We start from the raw sequence: 22,193 nt of genomic DNA, 5'->3' as shown, positions 1-22,193 counted from the left end.
CTTCTCGCCGGTCAGCCTGCTTTTTGGCTGCAGGCGTTTATAGGGATTTTTTGAGGACAAGTTTGGAGTCAGGCATGACATCTAAACTTGTGTATTGGGTTATATATACACACACTTGTCTGTATATACACACCTGCACATATATAGGTGTGAAAGGAGCAGAAAACTATACTTGCGCTAATTAATTAATTAACACCAATATGGTTACGCTCCTATCACACCTATATATGTGTATGTGTAAAATACATATAAGTGTGTGTGTATATATATATATATATATACCCCTACACAGAAGTTCTGATGTTATGCCTGCCTCCAATAACCCCCAAAAATGCCCAAAAAAACACTTGCTACAAAACTGGCAAGGTGTGAAAATAGCGAAGCCATATACCTGTTCTATAAGTGACATAATACAAACAATCTTTTTTTTTTATGGTTCTGGACATGCTACAGAGCTGAAACTTCACAGGTACACTTTTTAGACCCCCTAGACACTAAATCCAAAGTCAAAATAAAAAAATCTCTCTTTTTTTTTTTTTTCCAATAATTGTCTCTCTATCAAAAATGACAATTTTTAAGAACTTTTTTTTGTGTGATTAATAGTCCCTGGGGCATGACCCAGAACCCTAGGCACTTTTTAGGGGCATTTATTGGGTTTTAGGGCTTCAAAATGGTGTTTTTTGATAACCGAAGTTAGGGTCCCATTGATTTCAATGGGGTTCAGAAATCCAGGCCGAACTTTTGGGAAGTTCGGGTGTTCTGGTCGAACCAAACTTTTCAAAAGTTCAATCATCCCTAATGTTAACACAAATGCTAAATGCTAAAACAAAACATTTTTTGGCATTACATATACAGTAGGGATGATCGAACTTTTGATTAAAGTTATCTATAAGTATTATACCAAACTTTTAAATAATCTTAAGAAAAAGTGTGAAGCGCCAAAAGTAAATGAATAACAACAAAATGTGAATACTGTGTTATAAATGGACAACACACTGAAAATAAAGTCCAAAAAAGTGCCTTTTGAGAGGCTATATAAACGAATTGGACGTCTGACACTAGAGGACCCCTTGATAACGTCCTATTGGACAAAACATGTTGGGGAGGTGACACTAGTGCTGACGTCAGGCCCCTGTCCGATACCCGGTCGGTAGGGGCACCCATTGTAATATGGTTTTATGATTCATTTTATTTTGACTTGTAACATACAAAACCAATAAATACTGCACTATGAAGACTTCACCTGGCTCCCAATGAGCTTTATTTACCACAGTTACATCTAGATGGTGGTATTTACTGAACAGCCTTCACCACAAAAGATGATGGATCTACACTGAGTGCATGTTTGCTGCTGTTTGCTGCTGTAACGGCAGCCAGCTTTTCCGGTGAGTGTCCATTTCACAGGGGTTAGGTGGATGATTCTTGAGCACTGTATTGGATCACTTCTTCGCTTTTCAAGTCACCACCAATTTTTTGTGCAAATCTTTGCACTGAACTTTGTGCTTTCACCAATAAGTTTATATTGCTGATCCTATGATGGGACTGTGCATTTAAATCTATATTTTTTACTATATTGTTTTTTTATTGTTGATTTTCATTCAAGATTTGACTTACATATATATATATATACATTTTTTCACTTTAGCACTTTTTTGAACTTTGTTTCAATGTGTTGTCCATTTATAAGATAGTATTCACATTTTATTATTTTTTATATGAACCTGTGACTTGATGCCTGCTGGGGATATCGTTTGGAGGCATTCCTCCATGTTGGGACCTGCTGAATTCTATGATCCTGAGTTTACTGGCATTGGACATTGGCTTATTACTAAATATATCTGTTAAGCAGTTTTGTATGTCGGTGGTGGTCACGCTTCTGACTGAAGTTTTTCCGCACACCTTGGGATTTCCTTCCTTTGGCTTTAATTCCCTCAAACAAATTGTTATCTGATACTGGCACTTAATCGTGTGCATCTGGTAAGCAGCTTGTGCATGTGGGTGTTGGTCGCTTCTCTGACTGGAGTTTGGCACATACTTAGTTATTTGCAACTTCCTTTGGCTATACTCATTTGTATGTCTGGTAAGCAGCTTGTAATATTGGTGGAGGTCACTATCTTTCACTTCAGCACTTTATTCCTTATTAAGTGGATTGCACTTAAGGTGCAAATTTCACCATTGGGTGTACGTTTGTGATATATGCACCCATAACAATTATACAGTGTTACGCTATAGGATCTTGTATCATTTTTTACATGCACGTGGTCCATGTTTGTTGAGCTTTTCCTGTCGTCTGAGGTTGGAATTTATCCAGAGGTCTATCCTATTGAAGATCCCGGGAGCATACACTTTTGAATCAGGCACTTGATATACCTAAATCTGATAAGCAGTCTGGGTATCTAGTGGCTGTTCCTTGCAATAGGAGTGATCTAACACCTTGGAATGTCACACGGACTACTGGATTGATCCCCAGGAGTTTTCCAGCAGTTTTTGGGGTCAAGATCAATTTTGACCTTTAGACATTTTTATTTGTCACTGTTGATTTTTGGGTCCTTATAGGGACTATTGAACTTTAATTAACTCTGCACACAACTTGCCTTACACACTTCCTGGTTGGGTGTATGTCACATTCAAGTTGTTGTTATTATTATTGTTTTTATTCACTTTATATTTCAAATATTTAACTTGGTATTTTCACCATATATAATATTTTGTGAGTTATAGCACAAATTCACTGCTTAGCGCGGCTTACCTTGATATAACATTTCATTGTTGTTCATTTACTTTTGGTGCTATGCACTTTATTAAAATTACACCTTGGCATACAAACTTGCTCTACTGTCACTAATTATGCAAAAAAAAACTTGAAGCATGAAAACACAGGAAAAGTGCATTGCAATACATCAACAACTTGTTGCAAAAATGCACCAAAAAACACATGAAAAAGTAGGAACACAGGTGTAAACCTAGCCTTAATAAGGGGCATTGAAACATGTCTATAATTGTAGAGTTTTAGGTTTCTTTAGCAAAAAATGTGGTAATTTTATAAACCCAATGAAGTGTTGAACTAAATTCAATGCGCATTGCATGGCTTCTTCAGAGGTCTACATTTAGTTGACTTTCATAGGAAACTGCAGGTGAAATACTCAAATATGCAGGATATTTTTAACATGCCGTATAACATGATGATTTAGCGCTACCCCCGTAGGAACCACTGGTTATCTTCCACCCTGCACTGCCAGGCACACAATTTTTCCAAGCACACTGTAGCCAGAAAACAGTCTTTGCAGCTTTGTTTTTTGTATTATGGGAATTGAACTTGGGTATGGTTGAGGGTGTTATGGGATTCCCACTTGATCAAGGTAGTAATTCTTTAGGGACAACTATATACATCCAGAGATGCTGCCTGTGAGTCAGACAACACCTGGATGGACTTGGATGGACTTTTGTCTTTATTCAACCTCACCAACTATGTAACTATGTAACTATGTAACCTGGCAAAAAGTTTGGAATCACAACTCTTAGAAAATGTTCATTCAATTGTTTAATTGTGTAGAAAAAAAATGAATCACAGACATGCCTCAAAACTATTTTCATTTTGAAATTCGACTTTCTGCCTTTACGAAACACTTGAAAAAAAAAAAAAAAAACAAGAAAGAAATCTAGTCAATTGCAATTGTTTTTGCAGATCAAGCAGAGGAAAAAATGTGTGAAATCCCTCAATTCTGAGGAAAATATTTTGGAATCATGGAAAAGAAAACACTACAGTACACCACTAGTACTTATAAGATAGGGTAGGAAAGTAGGAGGGGGAAAAGGGGGGCATAGAGGGGGGACAAAGGACAAAGTAGGATAAGGGATGGGGGGAGGGAAGGGGTGAGAGAAAAGGGCACTCAGACCATTGGTGTTAAGAGTGGGATAAGAGTGGGAATACAGTCTAAGGGAATGAGCGAGGGTGTGTAGAAGAAAGGATAAGATCTGAGAGCACCACTTATGCATCAAAGGTAAGACCCATGTTGACCAGATCTTGTCAAACTTCTTTGGTCAGTTGTGTCCCATGTAAGTGAGCCTGTAAAGAGGAAGCACTGCATTAATTATGGATCTCCATGCCACCACTGTCAGGGGGTCTGCTAACTTCCATTTAGAGAGAATTGTTTTCCTGGCATAATAAACCGTGCTTGAAAGCCTGGAGATTATCAGTTATACCCAACAAGAGAATTAAAGTGTAATTTTAACCGCACCTAGGGTGTTTATGTCAGTGACCACTGCCCTCCAGAAATCTTGAATATACAAACAAGACCAAACTATATGAAAGCAACTTCCCACTTCAGTTTGACACTTGGGACAATGTACTTGTGAAATACGATAAATGGTTGACAATCTCTTGGGTGTATAGTAGACCCTGTGAAGAAATTTTAACTGCACCAGCTTGTTTCAGGCTGAGACCATCGTGGTAAGTATCATTGGACACCTGCATCCCAGTCCTCTCTGTTTAGAGTGGGTAAATCTCTATACCTATTCTGAAATAAATGGTCAGTTGTAGAGTCAGTATAAACAATAAGTCTAAGGTATTTGATTATTGTTTAAGTGCTGTCCCTAGAAACCTACCCACATCCCTCATTGACATTAGAACAAATAAGGTTAGAACCTCTGGTCCCAGTAACCAGTAGGATCCTGGAGAGTGGCACTTTACCGGGTAGGTAACATAGTACGGTAAGCGTATATATAAAAAATAATTTTATTACAAAATCACATAAAAACAAGCATCAATTGATACAGCCAATACAATGTTGCAAAGCATACAAAAATGCATAGATGAGTAATAATACTTGATCCTCTCATTCAACACGTTTCGCGGGTTGATATACCGGAAATTGCTTCATCAGGAATGAGTGGGAAATTCTATTCATCTATTATGCTTATAAATAAGAAAAACTAGAGTAAGTTACAGAGTTCATATGGCTATATCCAAAATGTACAGACAAATTCATGGTTAGCAGCTTACTATACACTGTGGACACATTTACACATAAATTCAAGTTCAGACGGACTCCAAGATATGCAATGACTCCCAAGGAACAGTATACCCACAATCTGGCCAAAACTACCCAACAGGCCCTATTGTGTCTGCTGAGTGTCAACCATAATGGCACAGCCTGGACCAGCCAATCGCAACGGTGTGAGTCCTTGGCGGGAAAAAGGATCTCCTGGTGGATTACCCAATAATCCGTTATAAAAAAAAGGGGTATAAATAATATAATAAGCCAATTGATCACCTTCATTATAGCAACCAATGGTCAAAGTCGCAAAGTCTGCTGCATATGTGGACATGCTCAAATAGGCTCAATTAGTAAACATACTTGTTGTATTAGTGCACCTAGAGAGGACATTAGGGCCAAGTATTAAGTAATAACAGTCCTATACTCAAAAATATATATATATATCTAGATAGGTTGAAAGTATCCCCAAGTGATCGAACTATAAGGGCAAACCTGTCTATATCCACAATGGATAAGAAGAAATTCAGTATCCACGGGATAGGCAAGCTCCCAAATATAATGAGGCTCGGTCAAAATCATATAAGGCTAGTTTCTTGATGTCTTAGATTACCTTAAATCAATTCTAGGCACATCAGATTATTATAAAACAAGAACTCTTATGAAAGCCAATGTGATCTGAGAAGTCCACCATATTGTGCAGCTTTGACTAAAATAGGCATAACACTCATTTACCTGTAGGTAGTTGGACAAGTTTTTCCACCGTTGCAACATGCGGGAGCACGGGGGGAGCCGCTGACGGCGTCCTCCACGTGCGCTCCGCTTTTATGGCTGGTCCCGCCGGAAGTGACGCCACATCCACCCGCGTCACTTCCGGCGCGGGAGCATTGCGTTGCCGCCCGCAATGATGGAAGGTGAACACACCCCCCAATCACGCGGTCAGCTAGATCCGGTCAGAAGGACCGGAAGAGGCATAGCGTCCACGGAGTGGGCGCCTACCTCTTGCTTTGCGCCCGAGACTGTGCCTGTAGACAGAGGATCACTGTATCCAGAGCGGGGTCGGCCATATTGGAGTCCAGGTCACATTACAATAAATTAGCACAATGATTGCATGCAATGTTTCAGAACAACAATACATATCAAAACACCAAACATAAGAACAAATGTTCCCATGTTGACAACATACTATGAATAGCTTGAGAAAAGTAAAAACAAAAACTAAAACAAAAACAAAGCCAGAATATCAATAACAGAAACAAAGAAGAAGAAAAAAAATATATATATTTCACTCCATAAAATAGAACAACACCGCAAACTAGATGAACGGCTTAAATGAAACAGCCGTATTGAGACCTGGCCATGTGGTGGCCTGTAGTTTGTAAATCCACCTAGATTCACGTTGCAGAATTTTATTGTCAAAGTCACCCCCGCGCGGATTGCGGGGGATGACCTCAAGCACCGAAAAGCTGATATAGTCTGGATTGAAACTGTGGTAGGTGCCTACATGCTTACAGATGGGTGTAAAGATTAGGCCTACCTCCAGATAGTATAAATGATCTTGAATATGCTTGGAAAACTTCCTCTTTGTTTTTCCCACGTAGAATGCCCCACAGAGGCACGTGGCTAAATACACCACGCCCTCCGTGGAGCAGTCCACATAGAAGCGGCATTTGAGTGTCCCTCCTCGAGGGAGGGCGACAGTGCCACCCTCCCGAACCCAGGGGCAGAAGTCACATTCTCCACATCTAAAAATTCCTCTTCTAACCTCAACGTCACCCTGCTGAGAGGGTGGTTGATAATGACTGTGGACGAGTGTGTCCCTGATCGACCTTGGTCGCCTGAACGTGATCTGTGGCTGAGGCGCAACATATTTAGCAACAACTTGATCATCCTTGAGGAAGTGCCAATTGTTTGCCAGAATTTGTCTAATTGAAAGATAACAAGGGTGGCAATGTGGTCGTTATGGATCGCAATCAATATGAACAAATGTGCATGACCATTCTTTCCAATAGAGAGTGGTACCTCCCCGTCTCTCCCGACTTGATTCAAGAAAAGAATGCTATCTTTGGGAGCCTCCTTTCAGAGGACTCACACCGTTGCGATTGGCTGGTCCAGGCTGTGCCATTATGGCTGACACTCAGCAGACACAATAGGGCCTGTTGGGTAGTTTCGGCCAGATTGTGGGTATACTGTTCCTTGGGAGTCATTCCATATCTTGGAGTCCGTCTGAACTTGAATTTATGTGTAAATGTGTCCACAGTGTATAGTAAGCTGCTAACCATGAATTTGTCTGTACATTTTGGATATAGCCATATGAACTCTGTAACTTACTCTAGTTTTTCTTATTTATAAGCATAATAGATGAATAGAATTTCCCACTCATTCCTGATGAAGCAATTTCCGGTATATCAACCCGCGAAACGCGTTGAATGAGAGGATCAAGTATTATTACTCATCTATGCATTTTTGTATGCTTTGCAACATTGTATTGGCTGTATCAATTGATGCTTGTTTTTATGTGATTTTGTAATATAATTATTTTTTATATATACGCTTACCGTACTATGTTACCTACCTGGTAAAGTCCCACTCTCCAGGATCCTACTGGTTACTGGGACCAGAGGTTCTAACCTTATTTGTTCTAATAAGTCTAAGGTATATGGACTTATGGTTTATACTGACTCTAGGACTGACCATTTATTTCAGAATTGGTATCGAGATTTACCCACTTTAGCCAGAGAGGACTGGGATGCAGGTGTCCAACGATACTTACCTCTGATGATCTCAGCCTGTGACAGTCTGGTTCAGTTAAAATTTCTTCAATATATAAATAATATCAGTATATCAATAATGCGAAAGAAGAAAGACAGGCGCCTCTGAGTGCAGACTGCCCAGGTTTTAATGATAAAAATAAGAATGAAACTCACATAATTTACAAAATTGTAGGCACATAAAGTAAGCCAGTGACCGGGAGATTCGCTTGTCCATCCTGGGAACCGTCCTGGGAACAGTTTCTGCCGTTACTGAGGCCCTCCTGGCCAGCAGGAAGTGGCTGTAATGATGGTGCGTAGGAACGAGGGCTGGAATGCAGGCTGGACGACAGCGTCCTCCGTGGTGACATCACTGGCGTGCTTGCGACGCATTTCGGAGCATGCACACTAGAGGGGCACTACCATCCTTCTTCAGGCTGATGGGTTAGGGCAGGGGAGTGCCATATATATATATATATATATGTATGAAGGTGCACTGCCCGCTAGTGGAGAGAGTGCTAATCCCTCTATAGCAATGCTAGATTACAGATTACATATTACAAATATACAGAAAACGTTTGCCTTTGTTAACATAGATACATGTCTATCGCTTCTCAGCCTTTTGGCTAAGATCAAGTGTAGTATTGACTTTAGCCCTTAGGGGTGTCTCTGCTTTACAGCTAGGACGTTGAGAGCCACTTGTATCTATCCAAGCCATTTGGTCCTTGTGGGGTACCCTCTGCTCGGCCTTGTAGGATCGTCGATTAAATTCGGCTTCACCTACTTGCTGGTATTGGGCTTGAGGCTTAGCCCCCACAAGGAACGAGACTGCGATCTTCCCTCCTCCCCCCCCCACTCAGCGCTACTACTTTCGGGCAGTAGGCGCAAAAAGGGCCTTTTTAAAGGCTTCAAAAGAGTGAAGACGCCGAGGAACAAGAAGGAAGCCGCCGAAGTCTACCTGAAGCGACTCCCAACAAACTCCTCCGTCATGGGGAAGAGCACCGGGAAGAAAAAGAATGTCCCCGCCACTTCAGCCAAGACTCCGGGAGAAGTCGCCTCCACCCCCACCCCGGCCAACGTCAGCCAGCCGGGTTCAGCAAGGCCAGCAAGGCCAGCAAGGCCAACCAGGTCCGCAGACGGGCTTCCTACCCTGGAACCCTGGATGAGGCAGACAGTGGTGCTGCAGCTGAAGGAGGTGGACAGAAGAGTCCCCGACATGACCCCGGAAATCTTCAGCAAAAAGATGATCCTCGAACAGGGGTTCAGCGAGGAGGAGACACTGTCCGTACAGACCTTCATGAAAGGTATATTTTATATCACTTTTGTGTCTCTACAGGTCTGTAGAAGGTACTGGGAAGCAGTGAAGAATTGTGGCCCGGATTCCCCTTTCCGCAACTTTGTTGCGAATACTCCCATTCAACGGGATGAAAGGCGGGTGACTGTGTCCATGAGGAACCCCCATACCCCAGGAAAAGTAATCGCTACCTACCTTCAGAGGTTTTGCATCGTGGCCAAAGACCCAGTCAGAATCCTCGATGTCAACGGCTTCTGGACAGGTAAGTGGGCAGTTTCTTGCAGGTTAAGGAGAGAGCCTTCGGGGGATCTCCAGCACCTGAAACCCTACTTCTCTCTGGGAGCCTCCGCAGGACTCCTTTACTACGCAGACATGCCCCAGACCTGTCACAGGTGCGGCAAGCAGGGTCACGTAAGTTTTGGATGTCAGGAACCTTCTTGCAGGTTCTGTCGGGCTACAGGCCATGAGACCAAGGATTGCCCGAGGTCCAAGACCTGTAACCTCTGCGGATTGGCGGAGCACGTCTACAGAGACTGCCCCCAGAGATCCCGGTCCTACGCTGGAGCCCTGACCAAGGGCAAAGCTCCAGACAGCGCTGGGAAAAAGAAGCCAGGGGAAAAGACAGCGAAGGAAACCCGGAAAGCCACTGGTGAGTCCCCTCCTCCCCAGGCCCCTACCACCTCCTCCGACCCATCCCCTCCCACCCCCTCTGAGCCGGAGGTGACCTCACCTGCCCCTCCCAGCCCCCCCCGCCCTGTCCTCCATGGAGGACTTCCCCACCCTGCCCACCGCCCCCCCCCCCACCCCACCCCCCACCAGCAAAGGCAAAAGCCGGAAAAAGGAACTTAGACAGTCCGACAACCGAAGAACCCACCAAGCGGCCCACAGTGACCCAGCAAAATGACATTGCTGGACCAAACCCAGTGGTGGAGGACCTCGAGGACCTCGAGTCTGTGGGGGAAGACGAAGGAGAAATGCAGGAAGGTAAGGATCTGGCCCCCCCAGGGACTGACCTCACCCAAGACCTGATGGACAGTATCCTCGACGAAAACGGCCTGAACCAGGACATCGGACAGGCACAAGAGGCAGTGGAAGAACCACCCCCCCTCAGGGGAGGTAATTTCAGCCCACCTGCTAACTAGCCCATTCATCTCCTTTACATGATGGCAGAGATCTCCATCTTTTCCATTAATGTTAGGAGCATCAAGGATGCGTCTAGAAGACAGGTGGCGCTGACCTTTCTTTCCACCCAGCAGAGTGATGTCTACATGCTTCAAGAGTGTGCCCTACCCTTCTCAAGGAGGTACACTCATCTGTCCTCCCAGTGGACCCATGGTCCCTCCTACTGGTCCGGGGGTGTCTATTGTAAGTCTGCAGGGGTAGCCATTCTTGTCAGGGGTGGTCGTTTCACGGTTGACTCCGTCCAGGAGCTCGTCTGTGGCCGTCTTTTGGTCGTAGACGGCTCGTGGGCGGGAGAGCCAGTTAGGCTCATCAATGTGTACGCCTCCCCAGATAAGAATGAGCGACTGGAGCTTTTCCAGACCCTGCGGACCCAACTCGTCACCACCAGGGCAGTAGTAATCGGCGGTGATTTTAACTGTCCGATTGAGGAGGATGGGCGCAGCTCCAGCATGTACGCAAAGCTTGACACCACGTCTAGGCTGCTCAAGGAGATGATTGCGGAGGCTTCCTTGAAGGACGCCGTGGGATCCATAGGGAAAGGTTCCGTGAACTATTCGTGGTGCTGTCCTGATTGATCTGTGCGTTCCAGGATAGACTTCGTGCTCACCTCCAAGACAGTCAGACACCGCGGGTTCTCCATGGTCCCCTGCTTTTTCTCTGAACACAGGGCCATTCACTTTCGGGGTGACCTGGGCGAGGGCTTTGCCCCCGGTACGGGCTCCTGGAAGCTGAATGGTACCCTGCTGGAAAATGAGGAACTGCTGGAGGAACTCAGGGAGGCCTACATTACCTAGAAGGAGGACAAGAGGTTCTTCGGAAAGGTAAGCGACTACTGGGAGTTTGTGAAAGTCAAGCTGCGCAGCTTCTTTCAGGCAAGGGGACGCCAGCAAGTGTGTGCCAGGAAGAGGGAACTCAGGAGACTGCAACGTCAGTTGCAGTCCCTGCAGGACCTTCACCACTGCGGCTGGGACGTTAGGCAGGACCTGGAGGACACCAAGAAGAGCCTAAAAGGACACTTCAAGGAAGAATTCAGGCACCTCGTCTTCCATTCCAAGGTGGAGAATCTTGAGAAAGGTGAGAAGTGTAACTCTTCCTTTTTCAGGAAACTTCACTCAGGACACACACCATTGTCGGAGCTGCGGGACGAGACCGGAACACTCCAGAAGGGGAAGGAGGCTGTGATGCAAGTGGTCAGCAACTACTACACCAACCTCTACTCCCCGAAAGAAACAGATACGGCTGAGGCCGACAGGTTCTTGTCAGGTATCTCTAACCAAATTGATCCTGCAGGTATGTCGGCAATCAACGCCCCCTTGGCGCTGGAGGAGCTGCACTCTGCCGTCAGATCCTTTAGGCAAGGCAGGACCCCGGGCTGCAACGGTCTCCCAGCGGAGCTCTATGTAGCGCTGTGGGATGTCGTTGGCCCGGACCTGCTCGAGCTGTACGAGGAGATGGTGGTGGAGGGCACAATGCCTCCGTCGCTGAGGGAGGGGATGATCACGATTTTGTATAAGCGGAAGGGGGAGAGATGGGATCTGAAAAATTGGCGTCCCATCTCTCTCTTGAACGTGGACTACAAAATCCTCGCCAAGGTTTTGGCCAACAGGCTGAAATCTGTCATCGGACAGATCATCCACCCGGATCAGACTTGTGGCATTCCTGGCCGCAGGATTGCGGACAGCCTTGCGCTTGTCCGGGACACGGTCCAGTACCTTTGAGGCCGCCGTGTGCACGCGGCCCTGGTCAGTCTTGACCAGGAAAAGGCCTTTGACCGTGTCTCCCATGAGTTTATGTGCAGAGCTCTGCGCAGGTTTGGTCTTGGGGACATGTTTTGTTCGTATGTGAATGTGATGTATTATGACATTTGTAGTACGGTGTTGGTGAATGGCTGGAAAACTGTCCCTTTCCCTGTTCTCTCTGGGGTCAGACAAGGCTGCCCTCTCTCACCTCTGCTTTTTGTTTGCTGTATAGAGCTCTTTGCCGAATGCATCCGACAGAACCCAGAGATCAGAGGGATCACCGCACCGGGACCGGACAGAAGGGTTGTCAAGTGCTCACTCTACATGGACGACGTAACGGTGTTCTGTGCTGACCAGCGCTCCATCGACTTGCTCGTCCAGACCTGTGAGACCAAAATTCAACTGAGGGAAGTCAGAGATCATGCTCTTCGGAAAGTGGTTCCTGCCTTCTTCTGCATCCATCCCTTTCAGCATCAAGGAGGACTTCATCAAAATTCTTGGAGTTTGGTTTGGAGCTGAGGGCGCAGCCCTGAAGTCTTGGGAGGAGAGACTGTCCAAGATGAGACAAAAGTTTGGACTATGGAGCCTCAGAGAACTCACCATCGAAGGGAAAACACTGGTACTCCGCAGTGTGATTCTCCCTGTGTTGCAGTACCTCGCCCAGGCCTGGCCCCCGCGGGTCAACACCTGTAAGGCCATCACCAGGGCGGTGTTCCACTTCATCTGGGGCTTCAAGATGGACAGAGTGAAGCGAGCAGTCATGTTCAAGGAACCCCTCAAGGGCGGTAAGGGAGTGCCCGACATCGCAACGCTACTGGGGGTGTTCTTTGCTTGCAACTGCATCCGCAGGACTTTGGTTGACAGAACTTTAAACTCTGGCGGCAACTCCATGTCCCGTTTTTTCCTCCTGCCTCTCTGGAGGTCCCTTGGATGGGAAAAATGGGACAGCTACATCCCCTACAACTGGGACACTCCTTGGTACTACTTGGACACTTTCAAGTTCATCAAGGAGCAGGGGCTACATGGTGTTAAGCCCGACTTGTGGAAGCCAAAAACTATCTACAAGTTGATCAGAGCATCGGACATTGCTGAGACTGTTCCAGGCCTCCCTTCAGCCACATGCAAAGTGGTCTGGAGGAATGTTTCTTCAAAGGGACTCACCAACAGGCATAAAGATCTGGTGTGGATGGCTGTTCAGGGGGGGTTGCCACTCCGGACATTTATGCATGCCAGAAACTTGTGCAGATACAGGCACTGCCCCTTTTGTATCATCCATGAGGAAACGTCATTTCACGTTTTCTGGGAGTGCTCCTTTGCACAGAGCCTGTTGAGGGCCTTGGAACCTGAACTTAGAGACTTTGTTCCACAGACTGCCATCACACACTTCGGTGTGCTGAACTGACTTTTTCATGGAAATTTTTCCCAAGAGGACATTGACAACGCCTGGCGGGTGTTGTGTTGCTTTAAGGACGCTTTATGGTGCGCCAGAAAGCGCCTTATCCACCAGAGGGAGAGGATGTCCATTGAGGACTGTCGCAGACTGGTCCACAGTCTGCTCAGAGACTATAACCTGATGGATCTCATGGAGGAAGAGGAGGTCTGAAGATTTCCGCTTCCCCCACTCTCCCTTGTGTGTCTTTGTCCATTCAATAAAGCTCCGGGCCTGTGATTTCATTCCCCTTCCCTTACCCCACTCTCCCACCCCCCCATCACACCTGTTGCTTTTTTGAAATGTTTATTATATTGATACCGTTTGAGTAATGCAACGTATAGACAATGTTTTTAGTTTCATGCTTTAGGGGTATTGCGGCGTCATGCATGATGTGATGGCACGGGGTATCCTTACTCCGCACAACACATCAGGCATCATACCGCAGAATGAATGTATGTGATTGAATGTATTTATTAGTATGACCGGAAATGTATTGTAATGTAGTGTATTTATGCGCTGCGTCGCAGTACAGGGGAGAATGTACCCCGACAAAGTATTGTTTTTTGTATATCTTTTATGCAAATAAAGATTACATTTTCAACCAAAAACATGTCTATCTATACAATAAAATAGGGTAAAAATTGTGCAGTATAGCACAATACTCAACAAAATAATACAAATATACATATATTCAGATAATTAAAATGTAATACAAAATACATGAATATAAAAGAATGTAGGACTATGTTATAAACCCTGGTATTAATGTATTTGTCCAGGTATCTAAAAATAGGTGTGTTGGCGAGATAAATATGTTATTGAAATGAAATTGATATAGAATTAAGGGGAAGGGAATGATGATATATGAGTCAGTATAATGGGGATATCTATATTATTGTACCAAGAGGGGAAACCATTAGGGTCTGGTTTCCATCAGACTTGTTGGTCTAAGTGTTATTAAAATTAGTACTCAGGGTACTGGAGGTAAAAGGCCATCAATAAGAAGAACCCCTATATTTATGTAGAAAAAGTATTAGCAGTACTATTATAATATGGGATATATCCTGTTTAGTATTGGATTATTATGATGAACTAATAGTACAACTATATGAACAAGAGATAGAGCTATGGGTGATGATGTACTTTTAGTATTCAGTAAGGCTTCCGGGGTTATCTGAAAAACTTGAGGATTAATCGTTAAGGGGAATGTAGTAATATAGCTTATCGCAGGGGTGTCAAACTGGCGGTCCTCTAGGTGCTGCAGAACTCCAAGTCCCTTCATGCCTCTGCCTATGGGAGTCATACTTGTAACTGCAAAGCTTCATGGGACTTGTAGTTTCGCAATAGCTGGAGGGCCACCAACTGACACCTGTGGCTTAGGGGTACCTCTGTATGAGTATTTTGGGAAATACCTCAAAAATGTTTAAACTAGTATAAGGTCATGATATAGACAGCAATTATATGTGTTTATTATAATATAATGCTGACTGGTGTAGTTACTTACTATTAAAGGAGGAACGCCCACCACCCAATCAACCATAAGAAGATAGGTACAATGTATGTTCTCATTTGAATGAAAGGAGAAATAAATATATTGTTAATGGTCAAAGGTCATAAAATGGTAGACACCTCCAATTCCTCATTAAGCCCTCCAGGTATCAATAATACCAGCTGTTAACAGTTTTTGTACCGAGTGAGAATTCAGGGCAACCGAATCAGGAAACTGCGCCCATACTGCATGCCTTAGTTTAAGAACCTGAAGAGCATCCAGGAGGGTAATTGAAATCGATGCTTCATCTCATCAAAGTTAAGAGATGACCCACAGGCATAATATGATGCAGGGTCCTAATGCCGTACCTCGCCTAGACCTGCGGATCTGGGATTGATCTAAAATGGGGTAGAGTTGGATTGCCCCATAATGGTGTATGAGGAGAGAAAGTATGGGCCTCACTCAGTGCCTTAGTCACCTGTCTCCAAACAAATATGGTGGTTTTCATAGGGGGTAAATATTAGGATTAGATTGGGGGCCCCTATAGACAAGATTACTGAGCTCCAAATAGGAACCCAACAAAGTCACCTCCAAGGTAACTGCCAGATTGGAATCGACTTGCTCAAACCACCACAGTACAGTTACCTAGCCCGCCATCCAGTAATACCTCTTGAAAAAAGTTAGGGCAATGCCTCCCTCAGTCAAAGGCAACTGTAAAGTAGTTTTGGCTATCCTAGGAACGTTACCTGCCCCGAGAAAAAACAGGATGGCTTGGTCCAGTTTCTGAAAAAAAAGTACCAGGTATTATTACAGGGGTGTGTCGAAAGACATATAGGAATTTAGAAAGATAGGACATCTTGACCAGATTCACCCTACTCACCACTGTAAGAGGCTTCCAAATCAAGAATTTTTGGAGAATATTATTTAAAATGGGGTATAAGTTGTTGACTAAATAATCAGGTAGGTCTCTTTGAATCTGGATACCTAAATATTTAAACAGGGTCACACATTTTAGTGGAGCCGGCAGGATGGGATGAGTCACTACAGAGGTCAAAGAGAATAGTAAGGATTTAATACAGTTTATTCTGATTCCTGCAAAGGAGCCAAATAATGTATAATCTCCAATGCTGCCGCCATAGATTGTTGAGCATCATTGATATATAAAAGAGTGTCATCAGCGTAAAGTGACACTTTTTCTGTTAGAGGTCCAACCTGTATACCCTGAATACTGGGAGATGATCTGATAAGTATTGCCAGAGGTTCAATAGCTAGGGCAAAGAGACCCAGGGAGAGGGGACATCCCTGTTGTGTTCCTTGGTGGAGTGGGAAAGATGCAGACAAAGTATTGTTCATTCGTACCTTGGCTGTTGAGGCTGAGTACAACATTTGTACCAAAGAGATAAAGTTGGGGCCAAAACCAAATTTATGCAACACCTTCCATAAATAGTCCCACTCCACCGAGTCAAAGGCCTTTTCAGAATCAAGGGACGCTACCACCCCCGAGACCCTATTTGTGTGAAAAAAAATGATAAAAATGTCATATGGGTACAGAGTAGCATGACCGCGCAATTGTCATTCAAAGTGTGACAGCGCTGAAAGCTGAAAATTGGCCTGGGCAGGAAGGGGGTGAAAGTGCACTGTATTGAAGTAGTTAAAGATTGTTCTTTAGACAGCCATGCCAGCAGCTTCCCTGTCCTCTCCCCCTGCTCATCCTCTGCGACTGATATAGCATTTGCTTTTTGGCCTCAGTAACTCTAAGGAGAAAAACCTCTCGATATACCCGTCAGTTAAGTCACAGTGTTAGTACTTTTTTCCATCAAGAACATTTTAGCATAGTGTCTGTCGAATCATCCGGCCAAAGCCTCTGCAGGGCAGAGGCCCGCAAAGCACAAAAACATGGTGTTGGAAAGGCACAGGAGAAGTCACAGCTTAATCCCCAGGATGTGCATAACAGTCCACATAGAGACCTCCATATATCTATGAATAACATATGTGGTCAGACTAATAGCACCAAGCCAGAGGGCAATATCTAAGCTCCATACAGACCAGCAGAAATGGTCTGTATCATAGGTTATAATGCACTAGGGGAAAAAAGGGGTCAAACGTTACCTAGGCATTAGCAGGCCAGAAGAAGCGAGGCTAATATAGCGATCCCAAGAATCCATGTCTCTATATTCCGGCATAAGGCACACAATGCAGGTAACTGTATAGCAGGCCCAACGGGACAAAGCAGGTAAAGAGTAGATTACATCCTTGGCAGTGTGTTAACCCGTTGCAAGGCATCATCCATCAAGGAAAAGAAATGGAAAGATTCTACATCTTGGACTCTTAAACAGGCAGAGAAAAGCATACTATAGTTTACACCTCGTTGACGGAGAGATTGCTTCACTGCATTGAAGGACTTGCAGCGTTTCTGGGTGTCCATGGAGAAGTCCGGGAAGATCATCAGTTTGGTAGCATCAAATCGAATCATATCCATCTTGCGAGCCTCAAGCAAAATCAGATCTCTGTCCCAAAAGTTTAGCAAGCAAAATATGAACGTGCCTATATGTGTTTTAACAGGGCCTCTGGTTGACGGCATTCTATGGCCCCTCCAAACGCAAAGAAGGAGGAGAAGTTGGCCATTGGGAAAACGTTCAGTAAACTCAGTCGGATCATTTCCCTCCGCTCTCTAAGGTAACCTGATAAGATTGTTCTGGCAGTTGCGATTTTCAGCATCCTTCCACTCTAGTTGACAGGGCCTTCACTTTGGTCTGGAGGGTGTGTTCCCAATCCTGCTTTCAGCTTCTGTGATATGACCATGGACCTTGTCCATGTCCCTTCTTAGCAAGCCCACATCCATCTGCAGAGAGTCTACCTTTGCAGTGAGGGCATTCTGATAGCCTGTTATGGCTTGCATGAGTGCAGTAAAGTTCACCTGCTCCGTGAGAGCCGGGGTCTGGATCATCCATCTGCGTCGTTATGTTGCCCGCCTTCACCACGTGCACAGCAGCTCCGTCCGCTTTACCTTGCGCTGTACAGTGTTTTCCAGGCTCTGATTAATTCCGACCTCGGGTCATCACCCTCGGTATAACAACAGCGAGAGTTAGGTGAAAGGAGCAGGGGAGACAGGTCGGTGTAACAGGATAAAAGATTCCCGTTGGCAGAAGAGCTCTTCACTTATGCATTTGTCCTGGTCACCACTCTGGACACGCCCCAGGTCATATTGCTTTAAGTTTTCTATCTTGATGCTTTGATGTCTTACTCGGTCTACCAGTATGCTTCCCTATAAGAACCTTCCCATTTGATTTGTACTTGGTCCAGATTTGGGGTCAACCAACATTTTTTGCAACATTCCGTGATGATTTACCTTCTTGAAGTTTTATAATCCTCTCCTTTGTTTCAACCAACATCTCTCACGTTGGAGCCATGATTCATGTCAATCAGGTTGGTGCAATAGCTCACCTTAACCACTTAAGCCCCGGAAGATTTTACCCCCTTCCTGACCAGGCCCTATTTTGCAATTCGGCACTGCATGACTTTAACGGACAATTGCGCGGTCGTGCGACGCTGTACCCAAATGAAATTGATGTCCTTTTTTTCCCACAAACAGAGCTTTCTTTTGGTGGTATTTGATCACCTGTGCCATTTTTACTTTTTGCGTTATAAACAAAAAAAGAGCGACAATTTTGAAAAAATAACAATATTTTTCACATTTTTTATATGAAATTCCTAAAAAAGAAAATTTAAAAATCAATTTTTTTTAACATCTTAGGCCAATTTGTTTTCTGCTACATATGTTTGGTAAAAAAAATCGCAATAAGCGTATTTTGATTGGTTTGCGCAAAAGTTATTTCATTTACTAACTAAGGGAAAGATTTCTGTCATTTTTGGTGTTTTTTTTTTTAACGAGTAATGGCGGCGATCTGCGATTTTGTTTGCGAGACTGCGACATTGCGCCAGACAGATCGGACCCTTGACTGACATGTTTGACACTTTTGGGGGTACCAGTGACATTACTGCAGTAATCAATGCTATACATATGCACTGTTACTGTAAAAATTACACTGGCAGGGAAGGGGTTAACTTTATTGGTGATGCAGGGGTTAAGTGTGTCCCCAAGGGCATGCTTCTAACTGTAAAGGGGTGTGGCTAGTAATGTAACCACAGAGTCATACGATCCTACATAGCAGGATCGTATGATCTCTGCAGTTAAATCAGGGAGAGTGACAGGCGGCTTTGTTTACATCAGCTTCCTGCCTTTCTCCCTCTCCACGGGGAGATCGCGAGTGACCGGCGGACATCAGAACGAGCAGGGGCGCAAGCCCCCTAGAGGCTCTCAGGCTAGCGACGAAGTACTACGTCACTTTGCCTGTACGGGGCTGACTGCCGCAGTAAATGTACTTGCGGCGGTCGGCAAGTGGTTAACTGCAGACTAATTAGCAGATATACGGTAATCTGATGCAGATGTTTGTTTTAGAACTGCAAAGTACATGGTGATTCTATAATATTTTCCTCAGAATTGAATGATTCCATATTTTCCTCTGATTGATCTGCAAAAACAGTTGCAATTGACAACCGTTTTCTTTATTTTTTTATTTTTTAAGTGTTTCTTAAAGCCAGAAGGTGGAATGTTAAATGAAAATAGTTTTGAGGCATGTCTGTTTTTTTTTTTTTTTTACACAATTAAACAATTGAATGAACATTTTCCAAGAGTAGTGATTTTATACTTTTTGCCAGGTGTTTTACCGGCCTCTCTGAGTCACTCCCCCGACACAGATTAACAACACAAGCCTGAACAATTTACTTACTCTGTCAAAAAAAAAAAAAACTTACTCTAGCACTCAATCATCTGCATTGTGTAAAAGGCTGTATTATCCTGTCTTGCCTGATCCTCCCTGGCTTCCACTGTCCCCAATCCATCTTCTGATAATACAGAGCCTTTGGAGTCACTCTGCACATGCTCAGTTTGGTGTGTATTGCTAGAGAGTTTTTTTCTCTTGGGGGGTGCATGTGATCAGCATAGGGCCAATCAGCACTGTCCAAACAGAGGGTCAGAGGTCATGCAGCCTCATAGGACAATCAGGGAACAATGAACACGCTTTAACCAGTGCCCGGCCGGACACTGATAGAAGTCACAAGATTGTTATATACTGCTGATGAGAAAAGGTATTTTGCAGTTTATATTTACTAAAATAACTGCATTTCCATATTCTGTGTACTGTGTTCGACCAGATATAGTGAATGCAGAGCCCTGGGTTTAGTAAAACTGTAATTCCTCTTCATACAGTAAGTTGTATCTGTTAATCTGAAGCCTTCTCTCCTCTACAGCCGTTTAAGGTCCAGAATTTACACAGATTTTTGAGCTTCCAGAGGCAGGGTATGGTGATCTGATGTCACACTGCACAGCTTAGAGAGGAGAGTTGAGTGTTACCTTAAGCCCCGTACACACGTACCGATGGTCGGCTTACAAATGTTCCTCTTTTCTCCCCGGGATGTCGGTGTCTGCTGAAAAGTGCAAAGACAGCACAAGGACAGCACAAGAATTTTGTCCGCCGACTGCAGAAGTGATGTCATGTAATGGTTAACTTTCCCTGTGTTTTCTATTTTCTGAGCATGCCCAGTCTTGCAAATCTGCGGTCTGTCGGCCGAATTGTGTACTGACAGGCGAACAATCGTCCGTTCTGGTGTCGGCATACAAATATTTTCATGTTTGCACGAAAGACTTTTGTCCGCGGATTGTGCGCAGACATCTGTCGGAGGCACCATACTAACACGCGTACAATCGGCAGATCCTTCGTCCACCGACGTTTGTATGCCGACGATCGGTACGTGTGTACGGGCCTTAAAGCCCCGTACACACACGCAGATCGTCGTCATACAAATGTTCGTCTTTTCTCCCCGGGATGTCGGTGTCTGTTGAAAAGTGCAAAGACAGCACAAGGACAGCACAAGAATTTTGTCTGCAGACTTCAGCTGACTGCAGAAGTGATGTCATGTAATGGTTAACTTTCCCTGTGTTTTTAATTTTCTGAGCATGCCCAGTCTTGCAAATCTGCGGTCTGTCGGCCGAATTCTGTACTGACAGGCGAACAATCGTCCGTTTTGGTGTCCGCAGACAAAAATTTTCATGTTTGCAAGAAAGACTTTTGTCCGCGGATTGTGCGCAGACATCTGTCGGAGGCACCATACTAACACGCGTACAATCGGCAGATCTTTCGTCCGCCGACGTTTGTATGCCGACGATCGGTACGTGTGTACGGGCCTTAAGTGATTTGGACTGAGGCAAGTGCACACTATAGAAGGATATGCTTTGCTCATGTTTCATGGCAGGATTATAGACATGTTAACATCAACTTTATTTTCAATTTTTTGATCATATTTGATGTGTCCCTTTGGGAAAATTGGGGGAAACAGCTGGAAATGAGATGGAATCTTTTCTTTGACAACTGTTACAGGAACAGGTGTCCAGACTAGAAGATATCCCCTCTATTTCTGTTTCAGTGACAAAGAGGGTTAATCTACACAGGCATCAATAAATATGTCAGAGGAGTTTTAACACTTTCACTGTGCAGCTTAGAAAGACTATCCAAAAGAGCATCAGGTTGTGTGACAATTGTTTAGAGGGCTCTTTACTGAGCTGGTGGCAGGGAAGTGCATTTTTTCTAATGTAGTGTGGCACGTGTTCTTTTAAATAAAAAGTTGCAAAAAGTTGCCAAAGTACAAGACCATAAAAGCTGTACTGGGTGAACAATAATTTTTTTTTTTACATGAGAATGTACAAGATTGAACTTTAAGCAGACATGATCCACAGTGACACTACAGTATTTAATTTCCTATTTCATTTATATTGTAAATGTTTTTTATTTTTATAAACTTGGTGTAGTTATGTAACTCTAAAGCTAATGTCCAGACACAAGTATTTTAATAGCTTTGTAGGGGTCATTACTAGGAACGAGGTTGAGGTTTGCTTCTATTATGGTTCAAGGAGATTCCTGCTGGTTCAGAATTTGTGGTTCAGTGAATTTACGTACAGATTCACCAGGTTTTTATTTTTTTTTTACCATAATGCACTGCATGGCCTTTGAACTGGGGCCAGTAAGCTTGGAAGGGCTAGTTAGGGGGATTTTGTTTAGTTCAGCATCTTTTTCTGTGAAAGGTAGGTCACAGAAAAGACATAGGGGTTTAATATTAAAAATAAAATGCTGTACAACTGTTTGAGGATGTGGATATTGCCAGCATTGTATCAATTCTTAGTAGGAGTTCACTCTCTGCAGAAGCTGTTTTATCTCACCCAAATACTTATTTACTATGATTGCCACTATGATTATAGT

The sequence above is a fragment of the Pelophylax lessonae genome (genome assembly GCF_965119305.1).
Source record: "Pelophylax lessonae genome assembly, chromosome: 13".
NCBI lineage: Eukaryota > Metazoa > Chordata > Amphibia > Anura > Ranidae > Pelophylax > Pelophylax lessonae.
Note: the sequence above shows the minus strand (reverse complement) of the source record.